At 39.4% G+C, this 22,778-nt stretch overlaps 1 protein-coding gene and 1 pseudogene across 1 annotated transcript in view; one reads left to right on the forward strand and one right to left on the reverse strand.

The window, feature by feature from the left end:
• The window catches only part of PUDP (pseudouridine 5'-phosphatase), a 174,857-nt gene that overhangs the window by 10,556 nt on the left and 141,523 nt on the right, over positions 1–22,778 (reverse strand). The gene's annotated exons all lie outside the window — the stretch shown is intronic.
• Positions 1,574–2,028, forward strand: LOC104655514 (annotated as a pseudogene).

The following is a 22,778-nucleotide window of genomic DNA, read 5'->3' on the forward strand; positions in this document are numbered from 1 at the left end:
AGACAGATACCATATGGTCTAAAAAGTGGAATATATTTACTACCTGGCTTTTACAGGAAATGTTGACCCCTGGTCTAGAACATCAGTTAATCACCAATCACTTGGGAATAGCAATAAGCTTCCATCTGTTGACCACCTGTTATGTCTGGTCCTATGTGATTTCATTTAATCTTATAGGTATTACAATTTCCATTCTAATTTTGAGAAAACTGAGGTTCTCAGGTATCATTTTCCCAAAGTCATACCATTGAAAACAGCAACATTCTGATTTCAAAGTCAATTCTACACTGATTCTCAGTGGCATTTTTATGAAAAAGTAAGGATACAATGTAGGAAGAGGGGAAAAAAGTCCTAGGGCAATCTCGTGGGTCTGCATAGTATTCTTCCTTTTTCATCTGCCATCTGCAGTGAAGCCACCACAAAAAGGCAGATTTTCAAAGACAAAACTGTGCACCTGATTTCTCAAAACCCAGTGAGGTCAGGCTCCTCCAGTCTCATCTCTTTTGGTGCTCCCACTCTTCCCTTGGCTGGCTGGCTTTCCTCAAGGTGCTCTAAGAGGCCAGGCTCTCTCCTATATTCCCAGCCCCTAAACATGCATATTCCCGGACCAAACCAATGGTCAGGCTGCTTATTCTCATGGCCCAATAATGAGATGGAGATGAACTGGGAGAGAAGAGAGTCTTCATTTCTGTAACCGGGTGTAGGGAGAAGGCCTAGAAATTTTCACTAGACCTACTCAAAATTACAAACTTTTCCAGAGCTTATATGCCTTCTAAGCTATATGTCTATGTGTAAGTGTGCATTCATCTAAAGCTATAAGTGATTAACATCTTCTAATCCATAACTAAGGTCTGAGTCCTGGAGACCTTCCTCTGGAGCCTCAGTAAATTGACTTAATCTAAATGGGTCCAGGTGCTGGGGTTATTACCCTTATCTTGTCTCCTGCTAAAGCATGGAGGTTTGGGGAGTTTCTTCAGACCCCCAGTAAAACTTGTTTAATCCTGAAAGGGTCCTGTGAAGATTTCCTTCGTTATGTTGTCATGCTTCAAGGTCCAGGAGAGAGGCCTGGGCAAAACTCTTGGTAGGCTTTTGTTATATTCCAGCCTTTGTATAAGGACACTGACTCTATCAGCTTTTAATATTTAACTTCACCACTCAGTTAGTGCTGAAACAGTTGTTTCGGAGGCCTGCCTGTTCAGCTGTTAGTGAGGCCTGGCCTGTCATATGCATACCCAAGTATTCCCTAGTTAACTCTTAGTTCTAACACTTCCAAAATATCTACTGGAATGTCACTTCTTCAAATGAACCATCTCTCCCCCAAGATTGAGTCAAATCCCCTTATAAGATACATATACATGCATATATATTTGTAGGTATAAATGTATACATATTCATGTATCTGTATCCTTCACTGCACTTAGAACAGTTGTAAATTCACATTTATTTGTGTAATTATTTAACTAACCACTGAGGTAGGAACCCATCTAGTTTTGATAGTCCTTGTATTCCTAGCAAATATTACAGCACCTGCCTCAGAGTGGGAGTGTAATGAATATTTGTTGGATGTTTAAAAATGCAGATCTTTGGAAAAATGGAGAAGACCATCATTCTCAACATTGAACCATTGGATACAATAGAAAATGTAAAGGCCAAGACCCAGGATAAGGAAGGAATTCCTCCTGACCAGCAAAGACTGATTTTTGCTGTCAAGCAACTGGAAGATGGACGTACTTTGTCTGATTACAACACTCAAGAAGAGTCCACTCTTCATCATGTGTTGAGATTTCATGGTGGTGCTAAGAAAATGAAGAAGTCTTACGCCATTGCCAAAAAGAATATGCATTACAGAAAGAAGGTTAAGTTGGCTGTCCTGAAATACTCCAAGGTGCATGACAATGGCAAAATTGGTTGCCTTCATGGGAAGCACCTTTTAGATGAATGTGGTGCAGGAGTTTTTATGGCCAGCCACTTTGACAGGCATTATTGTGGCAAATATTGTCTTACTGCTTCAACAAACCAGATGAGTAATTGTGTATGAGTTAATAAAAGACATGAACTAAGAAAATAAAAGTCATAGGTTGAAATAGAGATTGTTCAGCCAATTGACATAAGGTAGAGCACTGACAAAGAGAAGCTGCTCACCTTTAGTGGCGGTTGTGTTTGGAGATAGCAGAGAAGCCTCCTCACTTCCTCCAGGACTCAGAGAAGGTGGGGGAAGGAGGTCTTTGGTGTCTTAGTCCCTTCTCACCTCTTTGGCATTACTTCCTTCCCTCCCAACCTCACACCTTATAATCTACTAACTCCAAACCAACAGGAACTCTCCTCCCACGCCCTACATTCACACACCCTAGGTTCACATGCCCTAGGTTCACATGTGCAGGTGTGCACGCATGCACGCGTGCACACACACACACACACACACACAGGCTGTTATCTCCCAACTTCCTGAGAAATGCTTAGGCAGGAGTCTAAATCCTGAGCCCCTTCCAGGGGTTGCCTTGAGCAGTTGCTTCTTCAACCCAAATGCCTCAGATACTGAGCTCTGGGCTGTCTGTGTATACTGCTGTTTGCCATGTAAAATCCCTCCATTGAACACATCTGTCTACTTGCCCATCTATCCCAAAGGTCTAGGAGTACATCAAAATCAAGGGCCATGTCTTTTCTTAGTATTCCCAGGGTAGCCTCTAATTAAGAAAAATTCACTTATTTGAACCAACTTCCCCAAAGAATAGAAAGTTCTAAAAAAAAGAGGAATCAACAGAAAATTAAGTTCCAGTTTCCTCATTCACCTCTCCTGCCCAAATAGTACTCTTTTTGTCTGGATTCTTCTTCCTCTTTCCCCTTCTGACTGCCTCCAATGCCTCCAGCAGAACGAGAGAGAAGCTGTCCAGGCTGCAGAGAGGAGTGGTAACAACCGGATCTCGCCTCAGAAGGTGGGGACAGGGTAGGCAGAGGGGGAATGCATCTCGCTGGAAATGTCAATGCCCCATGGGCAGGGAACTGCAGACAGAGCTTCCCTTATTGAAGGCATGAAGTCAGAAAACTGGGAATTGGTACCTTCCAAAAAGAGGGAGAGCCAGCAGGTAGGAGAGAGGGTGTGTGAGGTGGTGTCAGGCTAGTGGACACTGCACATAAAGAATGTCAGAATATAAATGTTTATTTGTTACTGAGTCCTGGTTTTGGGTGACTCCAGATGGAAAGTGCCTATTGGCAGGTGTTTTGTCTCTCTGCAAGGGGCACGAGGGTGCTGATAGCTGCTTCTGTCACTTGTTTCATTCCCACGGAAGCATGCTTGCACTTCCCAGGTTAGGCTTTCGGTCAGGTTTGGGCTTGTGGAATTGTTTTATATTTTTGACATTATGGTTTTGAAATACCTGGCTTGCCAGGATGCTTGCCCCCAAGCAAGTTCTTCTCTACCTGCCCTGCACAGATGAGGTTGTGTGCATTTTTACCATTACTATCCAGCGGACCATTCAAATACAAACATACTATATTTGTATCTCAATCACTTGCACTTGAGTCTGCTTTTAAGATTTGTTTTTCTTGCCCACTATGCAAGTAAATGCCTTGTTTGTGATCACCAAAGTCAAGTGTTTAGACAACCTGCTCAGGTCCATTATTTTCCCCATTTATTTGACGTCTTTTTAAAAAAAAATTTTAAATATTGGGTATAGTGGCTCACATCTGAAACCCAGCACTTTGGGAGACTGAAACAAGAGGATTGCTTGAGCCCAGGAGTTCAAAACCAGCCTGGGCAACAGAGTGAGACCCTGTCTCTATAAACAATTTAAAAATTAGCTGGGCATGGTGGCATGTCATGTGCCTATAGTTCCAGCTTCTTGGGAGGTTGAGGCAGGAGGATCACTTGAGTCCAGGAGGTTGAGGCTACTGTGAGCTATGATTGACCACTGCACTCCAGCCTGAGTGAGAGAGTAAGACCTTGTCTCAAAAAATTAAAAATAAAATAAAATAAAAAACCACTTAGATAACCTGCTAAGGCCCATTATTTTCCCCATTTATTTGATAACTTAAAGAGAATCATTTAGAATAGAAAAAAGTGACAAAAAAAGAAAAAAAAGAAAAAAGAAAAAAGAAAAAAAATTTTAAAGAAAAACAGGAAAAAAAGGAAAATTTAAAAAGTGAGTGACAAAGTGAAAATATTTGGATTATCTTCTGAGAAGTGAAGAATTTGAGACTGTAATAAACATAGAGAAAGGACATCTATGTGTAAGAAAAGATTATATAATTAATTACCCAGATGCATGAGGTCTAAATGTCCCTGAGTTTGCCTAAATGTCATAGTTATGCTAATGACATGTATTCTATTTTATTTTTACTTAGAGGCAGAACTGAAGTTTGGGTGGTTGCCAACAAGTTGTTGAGCTTGAAAGCGATGCTATAAATTTCCAAGGACATGATTGCAGTTGCATCGGATGTACTTGTCTACTCAGCTGATGTTCAAGTTCAAAATAGAGCTATGTTCTGAACATGGGCAATGTTCTTAAAGGAGAATTTTCAGGGTGTCTTAATATTGTTTGACCTCAGGCAGAATGAGCCAAAGGCAGTGGGGTGTAGGAAGAACATGAGACTTGATCTCCGGGAAATGAGCTCCACCACTCAACAGTGTAAGAACTTGTTGTGATGGTTAAAATTGAGTGTCAACTTGATTGAATTGAAGGATACAAAGTACTGTTCCTGGGTGTGTCTGTGAGGATGTTGCCAAAGGAGATTAACATTTGATTCAGTGAACTGGGAGAGGCAGACCTACTACCCTTAATCTGGGTAGGCACCATCCAATCAGCTGCCAATGCAGCTAGGATAAAAGCAGGTAGAGGAACATGGAAAAACTAGACTGGATGAGTCTTCTGGCCTCCATCTTTCTCCCATGCTGGATGCTTCCTGCTCTCGAACGTCAGACCCCAAGTTCTTCAGTTTTTGAACTCTTGGACCTATACCAGTGGTTCGTCAGGGGCTCTGGGGCATTCGGCCACAGACTGAAGACTGCACTATCATCAGCTTCCCTACTTTTGAGGTTTTGGGACTCAGACTAGCTTCTTTGCTCCTTCGCTTGCAGACAGCCTATTGTGGGACCTCACCTTGTGGTCATGTGAGTCAATACTCCTTAATAAACTCCCTTTATATATACATCTATCCTATTAGTCCTGTCCCTCTAGAGAACCCTGAGCAATACACCTGGGCATGTCCCTTAGCACCTTGGATGAATCCTTAGGTCTGTGAAATAAGGGAGCTGGAGTTGATGGTCTCTAGAATGATTTCTTTTCCCAAAGTTCCCTGGTATTATTACTTACAGAAAGATAAAATGTGAAATGTAACAAAAATAGGAAGCAAATTATAACCAAGGCTGAGCCTGTTCATTTCCACTGAGGTATCTCTGGGGTTTGTGAAAATATAGGAGAGGGTATTAAAGAAAGAGTGCCATGAAAACTGAAACAGAGGAAGTCCAGAGTCCTCTCAGACTCTGGGAAAGTCACACACATTATGTGACACACATTTCTTTATATTCAGATAGAGGCAATCTGACACGGGCTTCATACATGGATTTGATAACATCCCATTTTCAAAATGGGGAAAAATAGCCACATAGAATTATATACAATGATGTTAACTGTACTAATAGTGTTAATCTCATAATACTGTTAAAAATAAATATGTTCAAATTTATGTTGCTACTTCCACTCCAAGGACTACTATATTTTTGTATCAAAGGAGCAGAGCATAACACCATTTCTCTTACTGAGTCAATTGGACTGAGCTCACTCCACATGTGCTAGAGGAATGAATATTCATGGAGTGGAATGTCCACTAGGGCACGTGGATCTAAGGGAGAATACTGAAAGCCAATACAAAATGACAATTAAGACAGAATAAATTGGAATATTAGATTTATTTTACATTTCAGAATTTTAACTGCTATTGAGTCCATTAGAAATAAACCTACAAAAATAATGTTTTCCTATTGATGAGCTTTGTCACAGATATCTCCTGTTTCCAGACCAAAGCAATGGAAAACAATGAAGAAAAGGAAAAAATTAGGCCAGGCACAGTGGCCCATGCCAATAAATTCAGTGCTTTGGGAGTCTGAGGTGGGAGGACCACTTGAGGTCAGGTGCTTGAAACCAGCCTGGGCAACATAGTGAGACCCTGTCTCTTCATCAAACAGAAAAAATAGCTGGGCAGAGTGACATGCATCTGTAGTCCTAGCTACTTGGGAGGCTGAGGTGGGAGGATTGCTTAAACCCAGGTGTTGGAGGTTATATGATTGCATTACTGCATTCCAGCCTGGGTGACAAAGCAAGACCCTGTTCCAAAATAAAATAAAATAAAAGTCTGTCTTTGATGAGGTGAAGAACCATAGAAATACTAAAGCACAATCTATGAAGAAAGACTGCCAAGCCAAATAAAAGTTGAACAGTGTGAAGGGGAGGTACTAAGAGAGGGAGAACACCTCTGATATGTTCTCCAGAATCGGTGGCAAAATCCCTAAGGCAAAACTTCACTTGGGAAGACAAAGTGGGGATGCAAAGGAAGAATGCAGAAAAGAATGAGGGAAAGCAGGAATGATCATGGAAACTTTCAGACATAGTGAGATGTAGGCTACAAACATGGTGTGACAGAAGAGATATGACCAACAGCAGCTGCATGGCAAGGCTGGTTTACTGAGCAGAAACAAAGTTACTTTTTGTTTCTTTGAGGCAAATGGAGTTTCTTTTGAGGCAGAGAAACTCCTTTCTAACTGTGAGCAATGTCATGTCATAACATAGAGAACTGATGAGGGGAAAAGTGCTAAGAGATGACAAAATAATGGCATAGGGGATCCAAGGTATGTATAATTGGTACTCTCATAAAAAGAAGGGAAAATACTATAGGAAAAAAGTCACAATATGGAAAAGAAGAAGATGTGACAAGGAATGACAGGAAGGGCACAAAACTGTGAAGGAATCTGAAATCTTTGCATAGACTTATGAGAATGTAATGAGGAATCTCAGTTTCAAAGAGGCATGGCTTTTTTTCTTTCTTTTTTTTTAAAGCTCAAGATAATAAAGAAGTCACTTATCTATACATGGAACAAGAACAGAGAATGGACATTCAATTCTCAAAACTGAAAACTTGACAGTACAGTGGCAAATTATCCTAACGAATAAAAGAAGGCTGACATTTCAACAGAAATTATCATGACCATAAAGAAACCTTGTAAATGAACCTAGGTATCACAAGTACATGCACCAAATAGGAAAGGTAGAGTGCATAGTCAACCAGAAAATAGAAAGTCTTTGCAGAAAAGTGTAGAAAAAGTATCAGGAAGTCTTAATCCCAGAATGAGGTAAGGGATCTAAAAATATGAAAGGAAGTCGGGCATGGTGGCTCACACCTGTAATCTCAGCACTTTAGGAGACCAAGACTGAAGATTGCTTGAGTCTAGGAGCTCAAGACCAGCCTGGGTAACATGGCAAAACCCCATCCCTACAAAATATACAAAAATCAGCCAATTGTGGTGGTGCATGCCTGTAGTTCCAGCTACCTGGGAGGCTGAGGTGGGAGGATCACTTGAGTCTGGGAGGTGGAGGTTGCAGTGAGCTGAGATCATGCCAGTGACTACAGCCTGGGTGACAGAGCAAGACTCTGTCTGAAAAACAATAAAAAATAAAAGAAAAAATATGAAAGGCATCAAAAGGGGCTTTGAGTTAATATTATAGCTAGAAGAACAAGGAGAAAATACCTCATCTTGGGTCTTATAGCATCAGCCAAATATGGGAGGTGCTCACAGGTCCTTCTCTGAAGATTATTCTCAAGCCCTTTCTTCCTGAGGGCCCAGAGAGTTAACAGTTCTTATTGGTTCTTTCTAGCTACCACTGTCTTTTCCATCTTTTGATGTTCTCTTTTTTTCTTTCCCACAAAGCCAAGCTACTAACAGTCATTCCTGATTCCCAATACAATACTCTTGGGGAAAGGTATACACTGCTGCTTAGTTATTTGAGGGCTTAGATGCTAATCCATATGGGCAAATAGGCTGTAATGAACTTGGGATATAAAACATTTTCCCCATCCAAAGGCATGTAACTACCTCTCCTCTGCCCTGGGGCACTTCACAGCTCCCCTTTTGCAGACATTTGTGTTTCTTTAGGTGAAAGCTGACACTGTTTTTAATTCTTTTGTGCAATACGGAGGGAGGAGCATGAGAAACAAATAGTGGATTTCACTGAGGTTTTCCTCCCAAAAGGCCACTAATCAAAGGGTAGAACAATAGGTGGGAACTACTGTGCTCAGGTAACTGCTTGTCTGAGAAGTTGGGCATGGGTGGGAATCCTCCCAACTTCCAACACATAGCTGGTCAGGTCCCCTGTGCACTACCAAGATCTCCTTGGGCCCTTGCTTCTAAAATTATGGAATGGCTGTGGTCTTTCCACAAGCTAACCAAATTCACTGGAATAAAAAAATTGTGTCAATTTCCATTTTTTCCTCATATATATGTGTGTGTGTGTATATATATATACACATATATATACCTCATATATATATGTGTGTATATATATATATTTTGAGATGCAGTTTTGCTCTTGCTGCCCAGGCTGGAGTGAAGTGCCATGGGGTGATTTCGGCTCACTGCAACCTCTACCTCCTGGGTTGAATTGATTCTCCTGCCTCAGCCTCCCAAGTAGGTGGGATTACAGGTACCCACCACCATACCCGGCTAATATTTTGTATTTTTAGTAGAGACAGGGTTTCACCTTGTTGGCCAGGCTGGTCTCAAACTCCTGACCTCAAGTGATCCACTCGCCTTAACCTCCCAAAGTGCTGGGATCACAGGCATGAGCCACTGCACCCGGCCTCTCCCATAATTCTTTTACTTAATGGTTTGACACCCTCTGCATTTGCTGGTTTGGAAGTACTAACTGAAAAAAATAAATAAATAAACAAAATGCAACAATTATTAGCAGAAAATCCCACAATGGGATAAGTTTAATAACTTGTTTTGAAGGCAGGGCTGGGTTGTGTCTTTGTTCATAACTATAATTCTATATGTTCTATAGAATACTTGTCATATAGGCTAGCTTTGGCTGGCCAAATTAATCATAAAATGAAAATAGCTATCAATAATCACAGTCCTTTACAATATTAAGGTGCCCTATAGGGAGTACTGCAAATTCTAGGTGTTCCATTACCTACATAATGGTAAAAACCATTTACTAGTTCTTCTACAACAAGATAGAATATCTCCTGGACTTTTATTTTCCTGCTTCTTCTCTTTGAGAATAACTGGCAGAGAGGTGATTGTGAAGTTAAAACATAGAAGAACATTAAAATCCTAAAACTATGAGGAAGTTATAGGAGAACCAAGTTGTGAAAGAAATATTTTCCAGCCTGAATAAGCTGCTTCTTAAATTTGTGAAAAGCTTACAATTTTTCTGGACTTATCATTGACAATGTTGAGAAATCATTTATAAAATAGTACAGATTTCCATCCAGAAAACTGAAAATTAAAATGAACAAATTTTCTGATTTTTCAAAGATTAGAAGAACATGAATCACACAAATGTGAGAGCAAGAAAGATGGGGTGTTGGGCAGTGTCAAATGCCTGCCACAGAGAAGTCAGGCAGAGGGAGCTGAGAGAGGACGCTGAGTTTGGGGATTAGAAGTTACATGAGATTGCTGAGAAAGCAATTTAGCTTTGAGAGAACATGAGCTTAATGTCATCCCTGAGGATACTTTGAAAATGGATTATTTTAAAGGATCATTGGTGAGTACTTAAATCAGAAAGTGGAGGTCACGTTGAGTCAGAATGGGCTCATTTTGAGTAAGTCATGCCAGACTAAACTCATTTCACTGGACTGATAAGTACAAGAAATGTAGTAGACTAGAAGGATCGTATCTCCTTTGGAGCTAAAATAATTGACAAGATTTTTCCTCATAGTCTTGTGGACCTGGTGAAGATACAATTAAGATCAGTTTACAAGTATTGACACTGAGGATTAAGAGATGGATGTCCACCTGGAGGGGTGTTTCTCACGGTCCCTCTCTGGATGTCTCCTGTTGGCCATTTTAGCTAATGATTTGGATGAGTAAAAGGATGGCGTGGGAATCAGGGCTGCCAATTTGGGGAAGCTGGGATGACAAGATAATAATGCCTTGTATGACACAATTGAGACCAAAAGAAACCAGGAATGGGAAAGAGAAATGAAGAAACAAGCTTCAAAGGAGACTTGCTGGGCTAGATCAATGGACTGAAACTAACAAGATGAAGACTGATAGCAGCAAAGTACTACTCTTGTTCAAATACACCAGCTACACAAGTACCGAGTAGGGGAGACAGGGATGAGGGGCTACACAATAAAAATAATCAGGGCAATGGACTATCAGGGCAATATGAGACTTTAGTCTTTCTCTAGCTGAACAACAACAACAAAATAAACCTCATATAACTTTCAACAACTGCAGTATAAATGTAGTGTTGAGCATAATGAAAGTAACCTCAGTTTAATAATCGAGAGCACATGCTAATTACTAAAAAGTATTCTTTGATATCTATGCAAATTCACAATTAAGAATAAAATTTGATTAACCATGTAACTTTGGGGTTGGAAAAATGAATTTATTCAGTGTGAGTGGTATTACAGTCTCTGATGAACAGATCACCCACAGAGTTGTAGAGTTTTGTCCTCAGTGCCCAAGAGTATGTTTTCAGAGAAATATAACTACTATGGCAAAGAACCAAAATGCAGACAGATGAATAAGTAGGAGAAAGGGAGAGGAGGGAAAAGAGGCTGGGAACTGGTGGGCAAAGGGTGGGGAACGAGTATCAAAGAGCAAGCACAGAGGGACAGGCTCTGTATTTGAACTTTTTTTGATGATCCATATACCTGGGTGGCTTTTCTCTGTGCCTGTGTCCAGATTTCTGGGTACAGGGAGTGATAAGCGCCACGCAATCACCATAGTACCTGATCTCAGGTAACCTCCCTCATCATACACCGTGCTTTGTAACATTTCACACAACAATAACTAAACCACCATGCAAGTACTTCTCTTTCCCTTCTAAACACTAAGGTAAGTCCATGGGAGCAGGACGACTGTGTTGGTCACTTTCATCACTGTCTTTAACGCCACCTATATAGCCATATGTAAGCATATATGAAACACTATTTAAAAAGTTTGAATTTTTGAACATCACTCAGCAATTTAATAGCTTCCCTACATGGTGGAAATTCAAAAATAGGAAATATAAGAAGAACAAACATCTCAAGTTAGTATCACAACATTGCAGCCTGAAAAGAAAAAAATGCATTCTTTCACTACAATGCAGTACATAAAATAGTAATGAAAATTGACCACTTATTAGTTCATAAAGCAGGTTTTCAATAAATTTCATCAGTTGGGTGTATAGATGTCACATTTTTTCCCATATGCACTAGGTTAGAAATCAAGAATGCAGAGATGACTAGAAAACCCTCATATAGAAATTTTAAAACACACATTTTAAAAATGCAAGGGTCTGCACTACAAATAGGGTGCAGTATATACTGCTCGGGTGATGGGTACACCAAAATCTCACAAAGCAGCACTAAGGAACTTACTTGTGTAACCAAACACCATCTATGAAAATAATTTTAAAAAACTAATACTAATTTAAAAATTAAAAAAAAACCCTCAATGGTCAAAAAAGAAATTGTAATGGAAACCGAAAATATGTGTAAACAATGATAGCATTAAATATTTTTTTAAAAAGAGAATACCATTAGGGCAGTACCTAGTGGGAAATTTAAAGCCTTAAATGTAGAGATTAGAAGTGAAAATAGGGCAGGAATCAAGACACTGAGTGTCCACCAAAGGGAGCTAGGGAAGAACAACGGATTAAACCTCTGTAAAGTAGAAAGAACAAATAAGACTGAAAAACCTCTAGCAAGACTGACTAGAAGCAAGATAAAGAAAAAGAGAGGGGTGGCTCACGCCTGTTTGGGAGGCTGAGACGGGTGGATCACGAGGTCAGAAGATCGAGACCATCCTGGCTAACACGGTGAAACCCTGTCTCTACTAAAAATACAAAAAATTAGCCGGGCACGGTGGCGGGCGCTTGTAGTCCCAGCTACTCGGGAGGCTGAGGCAGGAGAATGGCGTGAACCAGGGAGTTGGAGCTTGCAGTGAGCCGAGATCGCGCCACTGCACTCCAGTCTGGGCGACACAGCGAGACTCCGTCTCAAAAAAAAAAAAAAAAAGGAAAAGAAAAAGAGAGCGAGAGCAAGAGAGAGGAAAAGAGAGAGAGAGAGAGAGAGAGAGAGAGAGAGAGAGAGAGAAAGAGAGAAACAACCACACACTACTGGAATTTGTAAAACCCATAAATGTAAGTACTACAGAGATAAAAATGATAGCCTTGACAGCTCTACACCAACAAACTTGAAAACTTAAATGTTCAAAATCCTAGAAAACTACAACTGACTCAAGAAGAAACAGAAAAACTAAAAAACAAACAGAAAACAAACAAGCCAACATAAACTGAGTCAGTGGTTTAAAAATCTTTCCACCAAAGAAAAATCTAGGCCCACTTGGTTTTATATGTTAATTTTCACAAACAATCCATAAATAATACCAAACTAATGTAACTCCTCCAAGGAGTGAAAAAATAAGACATTTACCCCAATTCATTTTATGAGACTAGTTAACTTTAGTAATCAAATCATCCAAGGAAAGACATATTTATTAAATATAGGAACAAATATAAATGGAAATGAATAAATTTATATAATACAAATAAAAAATATATAAATAGAAACAAATATAAATAAAATACAAAAAAATTAGAAAGACCAATTCATTAATCACCACAGAAAAACCTATAATGATCATTTCAACAGATGAAGAAAAAGCATTTGATACGTTTACTATCTATTTCTGATTTTTTTTTTTACAGATTCTTAGCAATTAGGAATAGAAAGTAACTCCCTTACTCTGAAAAATAATATCTAGTTTAAGAAACATAATTGAAACATCATGTTTAATTGTGAAAAGGTAAAAGTTTTCCTATTTAACATCAAGTTACTAAGGTTATATTATATTATATATAATATTAAATAATTATATCAAGCTTCATCTTGGGGAAAAGTCTAGCTCAATAAAATAAGAAAACAATAAAATATATAAATATTACACAGAAAAAAGCTGTTATCATTGGCTGCTTATTCATTGCCTACCTAAAAGAACCCTCAAATCTCAAAGAATAGATACATTATTAGAATTAATGAGGGTTTTTGATGATTGCTGGATACAACATAAATATTCATATCACTTGTATATCTTGATACTGGCAAAAAATAGAACATATATTTTTAGAAGATAGCTTTCATGAAAGCCACAAAAATATAAAGAATTAGTACTGAATAGAATAAAATTGCTTCAAAAACAGTTTATTGAAAAATTATAGAAATACTGAAAAATAACAAAGTAAAAATAAATGACATGTTATAGCATAATCTTGAATAGGAAGGCACAACATTTTCAAGAAGTCACTACTCCTCTGTTCAATCTGTAGATAGATTTAATGCAGTTTCAGTCAAATGCCAACAAGATTTTTAGGGAAAATTTGATTCTAAAATGTATATGTAAGAACAAAGAGCCATAAATAACCAAGATGCTTCTGAGTAAAAGAAGAGGTTGGAAAAACTTACTCTATTCAGAATTAATATAAAATTTTGGTGGTTAAACCCATGTAGAATTAGGACTGGAACAGACACACTAGACAATTCAAAAGATAAAGAGCCATTTGGGGCATGAACAGACGCATTGACCAATGAAAAGAATTGAGATCAGAGAAACAGACTTAAGTCCCTTGAATTTTCATGTATAACAAACAGAAAGAGATTTTCTGATGTGTGGGCAAATATGAAATAAACGGTACTAGGACAAGTGGTTATTTATACATACAGAAAAAAGGAGAGCTGAAACTACACCTCACACTCCACACAAAAATCAAATCCAGATGGTTGAAAAATTTAAATGCCAAAGTCAAAGTTATAACACTTCACAAGACAATTTAGAGGACAATCTCATGTCCCATGAATAGGAAAGCATTTCTTAAACCAAATAAAATAATAGTCAATAGCCATAAATAAACAGAGACACAAACTTGACTATATTCAACAAATTTCAGTTTGTCAAAAAATTCCATAAACAGAAAAAATTAAGTCATAAATAAAAGATGATATTTGCAACATGTAACTCACCATGGCTCAGTCTCTAGACAACATTTAAAACATCTATAAATCAACATAAAAAAGATAAACCACCCAACAGAAAAAAATAAACAAAATACCTGAATGAAGACTTTGTAAAAGTCACAAAATCATATGGAAAGATGTTCAATCTCACTAATAATCAGGAAAATGAGACATAGATATCGTTTTATACTCATCAGACTGGCAGAAACTTAAATATCTAGAAATATCAGCTGAGGTGCCCATATCAGCTACCAAGGTAAGTGTGGGGGCAGAATTGCATATGGTGGGTTTTCAAAGGGAAATGCTGACAATATACTAGAGGACTCTAAAACTTGCTTCAAGACTGGCAAATGATTTCACCGACTTTGAGAATATCAAAACTAGATCAAATTTGATACTGGTGAGGAGGTTTCTTTGGAGAAATCTGTTGCCGTGCTGTGAGTAACCCAACCTTTTGGAGGGGAGAATGGGTTATTACTGGTCCCTTGCCTAATGGGTGAGCTTCAAGGAGATCCTCACAATGCTTTGAAATGATCTTGGCAGTTGGAAGACATGGAGAAGGGGTGTGTGACCTATTTCTGGGAAAGTTAAATTGGATTGTGGACTAGGTTCTGACTCACCTGGGGAGTCTAGTGTGCAGAAGAGAGGCAGCACCAGGAGGGGCTGCGTAATGGGATCAATCCACATTTCCTAAATTAGGTGGAGCCCACCAGAGGGAAGCTGGAGTGTAATTCCTTTGTTTTCCTGGACATTCTGGGAACAGGACAGAACTATAGGCACCCAGTGGAATAGAGACACTCTCCCTCATCCCCTATGAAGGGGCTCAGCTGAAAACCACCAAGCAGCCCTGGAAAGCACCGAGAAAAAGGAGGCAACCTCTGTGCTCTGCAGGCTACCTAGGGACACAAAGGGACCTGTCTGCCCACACTTTCAGGTAGGGAGGACTGAACTGAAGCTGAAAATACGCAGAAGACATAATGTCAAGCCAGTTTTGAAGTATTGGCTATTATATGGGACTGGATATTCCAATTCCTGAGACAAAACAGTTTTATGACCAAAAGTGGCTGGAGGATATTTTATTTTTTTGAGTGTGACGATCTCTCCAAATGTTTGAAAAGGGTGGTCGGAGAGGATAATAAAGTCGTATGCTTGATCAACATTCTGACTCCATATTGTTTCATAGAGGGTAAAACTATAAAGAAAAGCCAGAGAATGATACCAAAAAAATTGGGGAGATCATTTATGGTGGGCAGAAGAGTGAGTAGGATGGAATTCAGGAGGCAGCACACAGGAGCTGTGGATGTGCTGACAACATTCTGTGACCCAAGGTGTTGGGTGCTGTGGCCAGTGTATTGTGAGTCCTGATTCCCTGATTATTTTTGCAAGTATTCAATAGTTAGTATAAAACAACACTTAAAGGGAAACCATAAAAAGCTAGAAGACAATATGTGTGCCTATTTGACCAAGAAATCCTTTTAATTTTCCCCCCCTATTCTCACGTCCCTTGATCTAAAATATACTTTTTATGCCATTAGCAGTCCAGGTTCCTGCTGCTTTTAGACTTTTGAAAAAGAAAAGGAAGGAATTTTTTTCTCTTCATGTCATTCTTTTGTATGTCTCTGACCCAGGCAATGAGCACATACCGGCTGAGTTTTTTGAAAGGGGGATAGTGTTGTGGTTGGGGAAGAGAGTATTTATGGGGAGGTTGAAAACTTCAGTAAAATTTCAAAAATATCCACAATTTTGATAGTGATGACCTCCAGATGGGCAAATTACTGGTGACTTTTTAAAAATGATGTCCTATTGGTTCCATGGTTTTATTTTTATTTTTTTGAGATAGGGTCTCGCTCTGTTGCCTAGGCTGGAGTGCAGTGGCACAGCCTCAGCTGTCTGCAACCTGTGCCTCCCAGGCTCAAGCAGTCCTCCCACCTCGCCCTCTTGAGTAGCTGGGACTACATGCACACACCACCACGCACGCTTAACTTTTGTATTTTTGTAGAGATGGGATTTTACCATGTTTTTGAGGCTGGTTTTGAACTCCTGGACTCAAGTGATCCACCTGCCTTGGCTTCCCAAAGTGCTGGGATTAAAGATGTGAGCCACGGCTCCTGCCAGTTTCATGCCTTTTATAAAAAGAATGAACGTCTTATGTAATAATAAATAAATAAACAGAAATCATTTGCTTTGGATGTAGAAAATGCAGATTTAGAATGTCCAGAGTCAGGAGCTAAGCCTCATATTTTTTTGTTTTAGCTCAGTGTAGAGTGCATTGAAGGTGTCCTAAAAATAATTCTATATAGTAAGCCAACTTAAAACCCCGCTCACAGCCAGGTCTGCCAAGTATGAGCCAGGTAAAATTACTGAAAAGGGTGGTTCTGACTTACTCCTTAACAATAACGTGGCTTACAAACAAAGACTGATATAAAATAGTTGATCCAACCCAAACACTTTGCTCATTTCCCAAAATTTACTACACAAACATATACAACTTACCACAATATAAAGATCATAATGAAAGGTTTGCCTTTTATTCTTTTAAATGACCATGTGTTTAGATCTGATGTACTGACAGCGATAATCCTCCATTAAGGAGAAACCTAATAAAATTTGAAAAATAGTGATTTTATATTTAGATGATACTCAGATCTTCAGCTACATATATGGAAAATGGAATTATTGCTAGAAGCATTGTTTAAAAATTAGGGTATCAAAGGAGTATTAGGAAGTCAGGAGGTTCTTTCTTTAGGAAGCGGCTTATCTGGATTCATTCAAAGAGCTTTAGGCCAGTTTGAGGTCTTTCTGCAAAATGTAAATTGCTATATGAGAAACCATATATAGTCCAATGATGAAAGAATGCAAAGCCTTAGAAGCACAGGAGACAATTCCAGCATCTTTCCTAAAGTTCTGACAAAAAGGGAAATAACTACCAAATTATTCAACTCGAATGCTTATTATGTATGTATAAGTCAGTCGGCAGATGAAGAGAGGAGGGAAATATGACTTTGACCCGTAGGGAACTCACAGTCTTGTGGGGGCCACTAGGGGTGGTGGTGTGACCTGCCTGGAGCAGCGCTAAGTATGGACTTGTGAGTCAAGGGCTATCAGAACATAAGTAAACTGATGGCTGTTCAGAGAAGGTAGAGTTCTATTCAACAGTTTGCAAGAAGGACTATTTCATGGAGGAGGTCGCATTGAACTAGACCTTTAAAAGTTGGTAGAATTTAAAAGCAAGTATATGGAAGGAGGAAGAGTGAAAGTGAGCAGAGGTGCAGGAGTGAGGCAAGGGTGAGCAGTTTTAATTTTTTAATGGTGGTATTATAAAATACACAACAAAATTTGTCATCTTATTATTATTATTATTATTACTATTGTTTTGAAGGCAGGGTCTGGCTCTGTTGCCCAGGCTGGAGTGCAGTAGTTCAATCATGGCTCACTGTAGCCTCCACCTCCTGGGCTCAAGCAATCCTTGCACCTCAGCCTCCTGAGTAGCTGGGACCACAAGCATATACCACCACCCCCAGCTAATTTTTACAGTTTTGGGAGTGACAAGATCTTCCTGTGTTGCCCAGGCTGGTCTCGAACTCCTGGACTCAATTGATCCTCCTGCCTTAGCCCCAAAGTGCTGGGACTACAGGCATGAGCCACTGCACCTGACCCCATCTTAAAAAATTTTTCAGTGCACAGTTCGGAAGTACATTTGCGTTTTACAACCATCAGAATCACCCATTTTCAGAGGCTATTTTTCATCTTATAACAGGGAAAATCCATATCCATGAAATACTAACTCCTCATTCTTCCTCCTCCCCCTGCCGGTAAACACTATTTCACTGTCTCTATGACTTTGACTGCTTTAGGGACTTATATAAATGAGATCATACAGTGTGTATCTTTTTGTGACTGGCTTATTTCACTTAGCACAATGTCCTCAAGGTTCATCTATGTTGTAAAATATGTGAGAATTTCTTTCCTTTTGAAGGCTGAATAATATTTCATTGTATGGATAGGCCACATTTTGCTTATCCATTCGTCTATCCATGGACACTTGGGTTGCCTTCACCTTTTGGCTATTGTGAATAATGCTGCCACACACATTGAGGAACCAGTATCTGTTTGGGTTTCTGTTTTCACTTATTTCAGGTTTATACCCAGGAGTGGAATGGCCAAGTCATACAGAACCTCTAGTTTTAGTTTTCTGAGGAACCACCATAATGTTTTTCACAGTGGCTGCACCATTTTAATTCTTATGAATAGTGCACAAGGGTTCCAATTTTTCCACAGTCTCATCAACACTTATTTTCTGGGGTTTTTGCTTTGTTTTTGATAGTAGCCATTTAAATTAGCATAAGATATAATTTCATTGTGGTTTAGATTTTCATTTCCTTAATGATTAGTGATATTGAGCAATATTTTATATGCATTTTGGCCATTTGTACATCTTCTTTGGAGAAATGTTTATTCAGGTCCTTTGCCTATTTTTTTAAATTGGTTTTTTTTTTTTTTTTTGCTGTTGTTTAGGCAGAGAAGGCAATCTTTGAATACCAGTGATGTTTCACTAATGCTGGGCCATAGATTTCACAAGAAGTTGTATCAGGTATTAGAATGTGAGTTTGGTTTCAATCATGGATGAGTTTGAATGCCTTTTCCAAAATTCAGTGTGCATTTCATCAGAAGCCACAAAGGGCCCAGGAGCAAGAACATGGTCTGACTGCTCTCTGCTAAATAATTTCAGCCTGATGACAGTGAGCAGGCTATACATGAGTCTAACACGAGAACAGGTGGAAAGGGAGACTTTCCACTGGAAAAACGTGATTCTAACATACAGAATCACCTTCAAGGAGCAAGTAAGCAGAAAAATAGACAATGGCACAGTGGCCAGGTGAGAAGACAGTAGGTCCAGAATCTGAGGTTCAAATCCTGGCTCTGTGAGATAACAACATGCCTTGGTTTCCCCACGCTACTGAAACGCCAGGGGTTTGGTCTAGGTCCCGTTGCTCGCTGCACAGAAAGCCAACAACTGAGACAATGAGCATTGCCAGGGAAGAAGGCTTTATTTGGGTGCTGCAGCCAAGGAGATGGGAGATCAGTCTTAAATTCATCTCTCCAACCGACTAAAATTGGAGGGTTTATATAGCTGGGAAGGGAGGTAACTACCTGCAAGGAAAACTGCAGTTAGGGAGGGATGAGGAAGCAATCATGATAAATGAGGAGTCTGGTGTCTCATTGTCTGATGGTGACGTAGTGAGTTTCAGTCTCTTGCCTGAAGGTCTGTTTCCTAACTCAGATGACTGACAAATGTTAAGTTTCAAGTTTTAAGACCAGATGGGTCAATTTCTATGTTTATTCAAAAACCCTGTAAATATCAGTTCTATGTGGAACTTCAGCCGGTTTCTCCCCAGTTATCACAGTTAGGGTTAAATGATGCAATATAAGTAAAACATCAGCAATGTCTGACACATACACAGAGTGCATGACACAAGTAGTGTGTTGGGATGATATAACTCAGTGAACTTCCTTTGTTTACTCAGTTATATTGAGTGATGAGGCAACTCTGAAGATGCCACTTTGCTACCTCTCTCCTGATAATTTCACCAGATCCAGCCATATGAGCACTGAAAGTGGGGGCTTAGCTCAAATTGTTCCTCATGTTTCTCTTGCAGGCAAATCATTTGGCACCAAAACAGGCACAGAAGTCCAAATCCTGCTGCCAGCTCCACGACTGATGGCACAGACAGACTTCAGGATTAGTCCTTTAATCTCTATCCTCTGTTAAATGAAGGTCATCATGCTGCTGCCTAATGTAAAAGGATTGTGGGGATTTTCATCATTCGTTAACGATTATCTTATTCTTTGAAGCCCCAAGAAAACCATATAAATTCCAAAGTCTAATAGGTACACAAGGGCTTTATTATGGATGATGAAGTTTCAAAGGATGCTAACCTCCCCCCCAAAAAATATTTTTTTTCTTTTTTGAAACGGAGTTTTGCTCTGTTGCCCAGGCTGGAGTGCAGTGGAGTGATCTTGGCTCACTGCAAGCTCCACCTCCTGGGTTCACACCATTCTCCTGCCTCAGCCTCCAGAGTAGCTGGGACTACAGGCGCCCACCACCACGCCTGGCTAATTTTTTTGTATTTTTAGTAGAGACGGGGTTTCACCATGTTAGCCAGGATGGTCTCAATCTCCTGACCTTGTGATCCACTCACCTCGGCCTCCCAAAGTGCTGAGATTACAGGCATGAACCATCGCACCTGGCCACAAATTTTTTTTTTAATGCACTCTCTTTTCCATATAATCCCAAGGTCAGTGAATCACGTGTAAGCCAGGTGTTTATCTTAGCTGATACTGCCTTAGTGTTGGCACAACTTAAATTTAGTTCAACTAATATTTGCATGATCTTTGCACAACACATAAACACCCAAGAACAGGTGGTGCTCCTCGGTGGTCAACACCAGGGTGGCTACAGCAGGGCACATTCTTTCTCTATAGCCCAGGTCACTGGCATTCAAAGCAATATTTTTCAATCTCTGATTTTTCCCTGGAAGTAGGAAAATGCTTCCCTAACTGCTTTACTTATAAGGGTGTTTCTTGCTAATTCTGTGCCCAGAGTAACTAATGGGGACATAGACATAGACATCATTCAAATGATGTGCTCTCTGTACCATAACCCATGCTTTAAAATGAAATAAAATAAACCCATGCCTTAAGACGACAATCAAGAAAAAAATTCTGCCTAAGGAAAAGTCCTGCGTTCGAAGGTTTTTGTCCAAATAATCTGATGTTGTGGTCATGAAACATTGAAAATAGCATTTGGAGCAGTAAGCATAAAAAATTTAGAAGGAGTAAAACTACTTGAATGCTTGTTGGGAGGTTTACAATGTAGTCAAATACCAGTTAAGCAAAAATAAAATTTACTACTTAACTATTTACATTTTCTAATGTGTGGTTTCATGGAATTGTTGAGACAGAAGTAGACACTGAAATAGGAGTACTTGAAAGAAATAAGACAAAGATTTTTATAAAGTCATTTCTGACTTAATTAAGAAAATATAATCTCTATCACATATGAAATAAACATGAAAAATGCAATGTCAAAGAAAACACTTGGAATGGTCAACAAATATCTACTACAGATAGAAATGAAAATATTTATGTTATGTAAATGTTGGGCATCAAATAGTCTCCGAAGTTGCCTTCTGGAGAACTTTCCTTAGTTGGTATATTCTTCCTATGAATCAAAGGAATACAGTGTTATGATCATAAGTAATGAAGGACATGAGACAATTTTAAGGATTTTAGGAAAGTAGGGAAGCAGTGAAATGAAGGGTAGGCAGATACTTCGGAGGGTAAAAAGTGTTTTTGATTCAAAAGAAAAGCTAAGGTAGTTTGGAGAAAACATGCATCATCTACTAGTTAATCTGGGGTACAATGAAGGTGGTGTTATTTTAACAGTGCTCAGAAAAGACAGACAGAATGGAAAGAGTGCATAAAACAGATTCTGAGGAATACAAATCAATCTAGCAAGGAGCTTTATGATGAAGGACCAATGTAAGCATATAATACACTTTTTCTTTTTTTTATTATTAGCAGTATCATTGGTATGGTGATGTTACCTACTTTTGGAGTGGAGCTAGATATGAGAGAGTTGCATGTCCTTTGAAATTTATTTGGGGTAAATAGTGAAAACAACATCTAAATAAAAAAGAAAACATTCTAGAGGTGCAGAATTCAAGCTAGAAGAATTGTACCCTTGGATGTTCCAAGGTCAAATTTTAATATGTCATTGAATGAAGGTTCTAATGTTTGGAATAATGAAAAAAGTCATATTGAATTTTGTCTTTGCTATCCCCATTCCCCAGTGTCTACCAAAAAGGCTGGATAAACATTCATGCAAGTCAAGACACTGTCATAGCCACAATTCATCCCAGCAATCTTTCCTGGAATAGTCACTTAAGACGTATCTGGTAAGGACCCACTGGCACTTTTAGAGCAATCAGAAAACACCTCATATTGTTCACATCTAGTGTAGGAGAAGGTTAATCCATCCCTGTTTCATGAAGCATCACTTCAACGTCCTGGAACAGCCATTCTACACAAATTTTCTGTCCCTAGAGCCCAACACTCTCTGCGTCTTCATCCATTCTTCACGGGTCTTGATTTCCAAGACTCTCTACCATCTTGGCCACACACCACATTACACGTTCACTACGGACACTGCACCACTGTGGACACTGCACCAATGCGGATACACTTGTCTGTCAGCAGATGTGGTCTCTTATGGGAGACACAATTTTTGACTCATGTGATTCAATGCCCATAAATCTTCACCCAAAAGATGCCCATAGAGACAAAGAGCAGAGTAAAGTCCTTGCAGCTGTGTTTCTCAAACTTGGCCACCCACCAGAACTGCCTGGGGAACTTTAAAAGATACCCATGCCGAATCCCACCCACCAAGATTCTGATGTAATGCTACGGGGTGAGATCTGGGCATCAGGATGTTTGGAATCTCCCCAGGCTCCTCTAACATGCAACCAAGACTGAAGGCCGCTGTCCTCAGCAAT

This window comes from Rhinopithecus roxellana, chromosome 7, assembly GCF_007565055.1.
Source record: "Rhinopithecus roxellana isolate Shanxi Qingling chromosome 7, ASM756505v1, whole genome shotgun sequence".
Classification (NCBI taxonomy): domain Eukaryota; kingdom Metazoa; phylum Chordata; class Mammalia; order Primates; family Cercopithecidae; genus Rhinopithecus; species Rhinopithecus roxellana.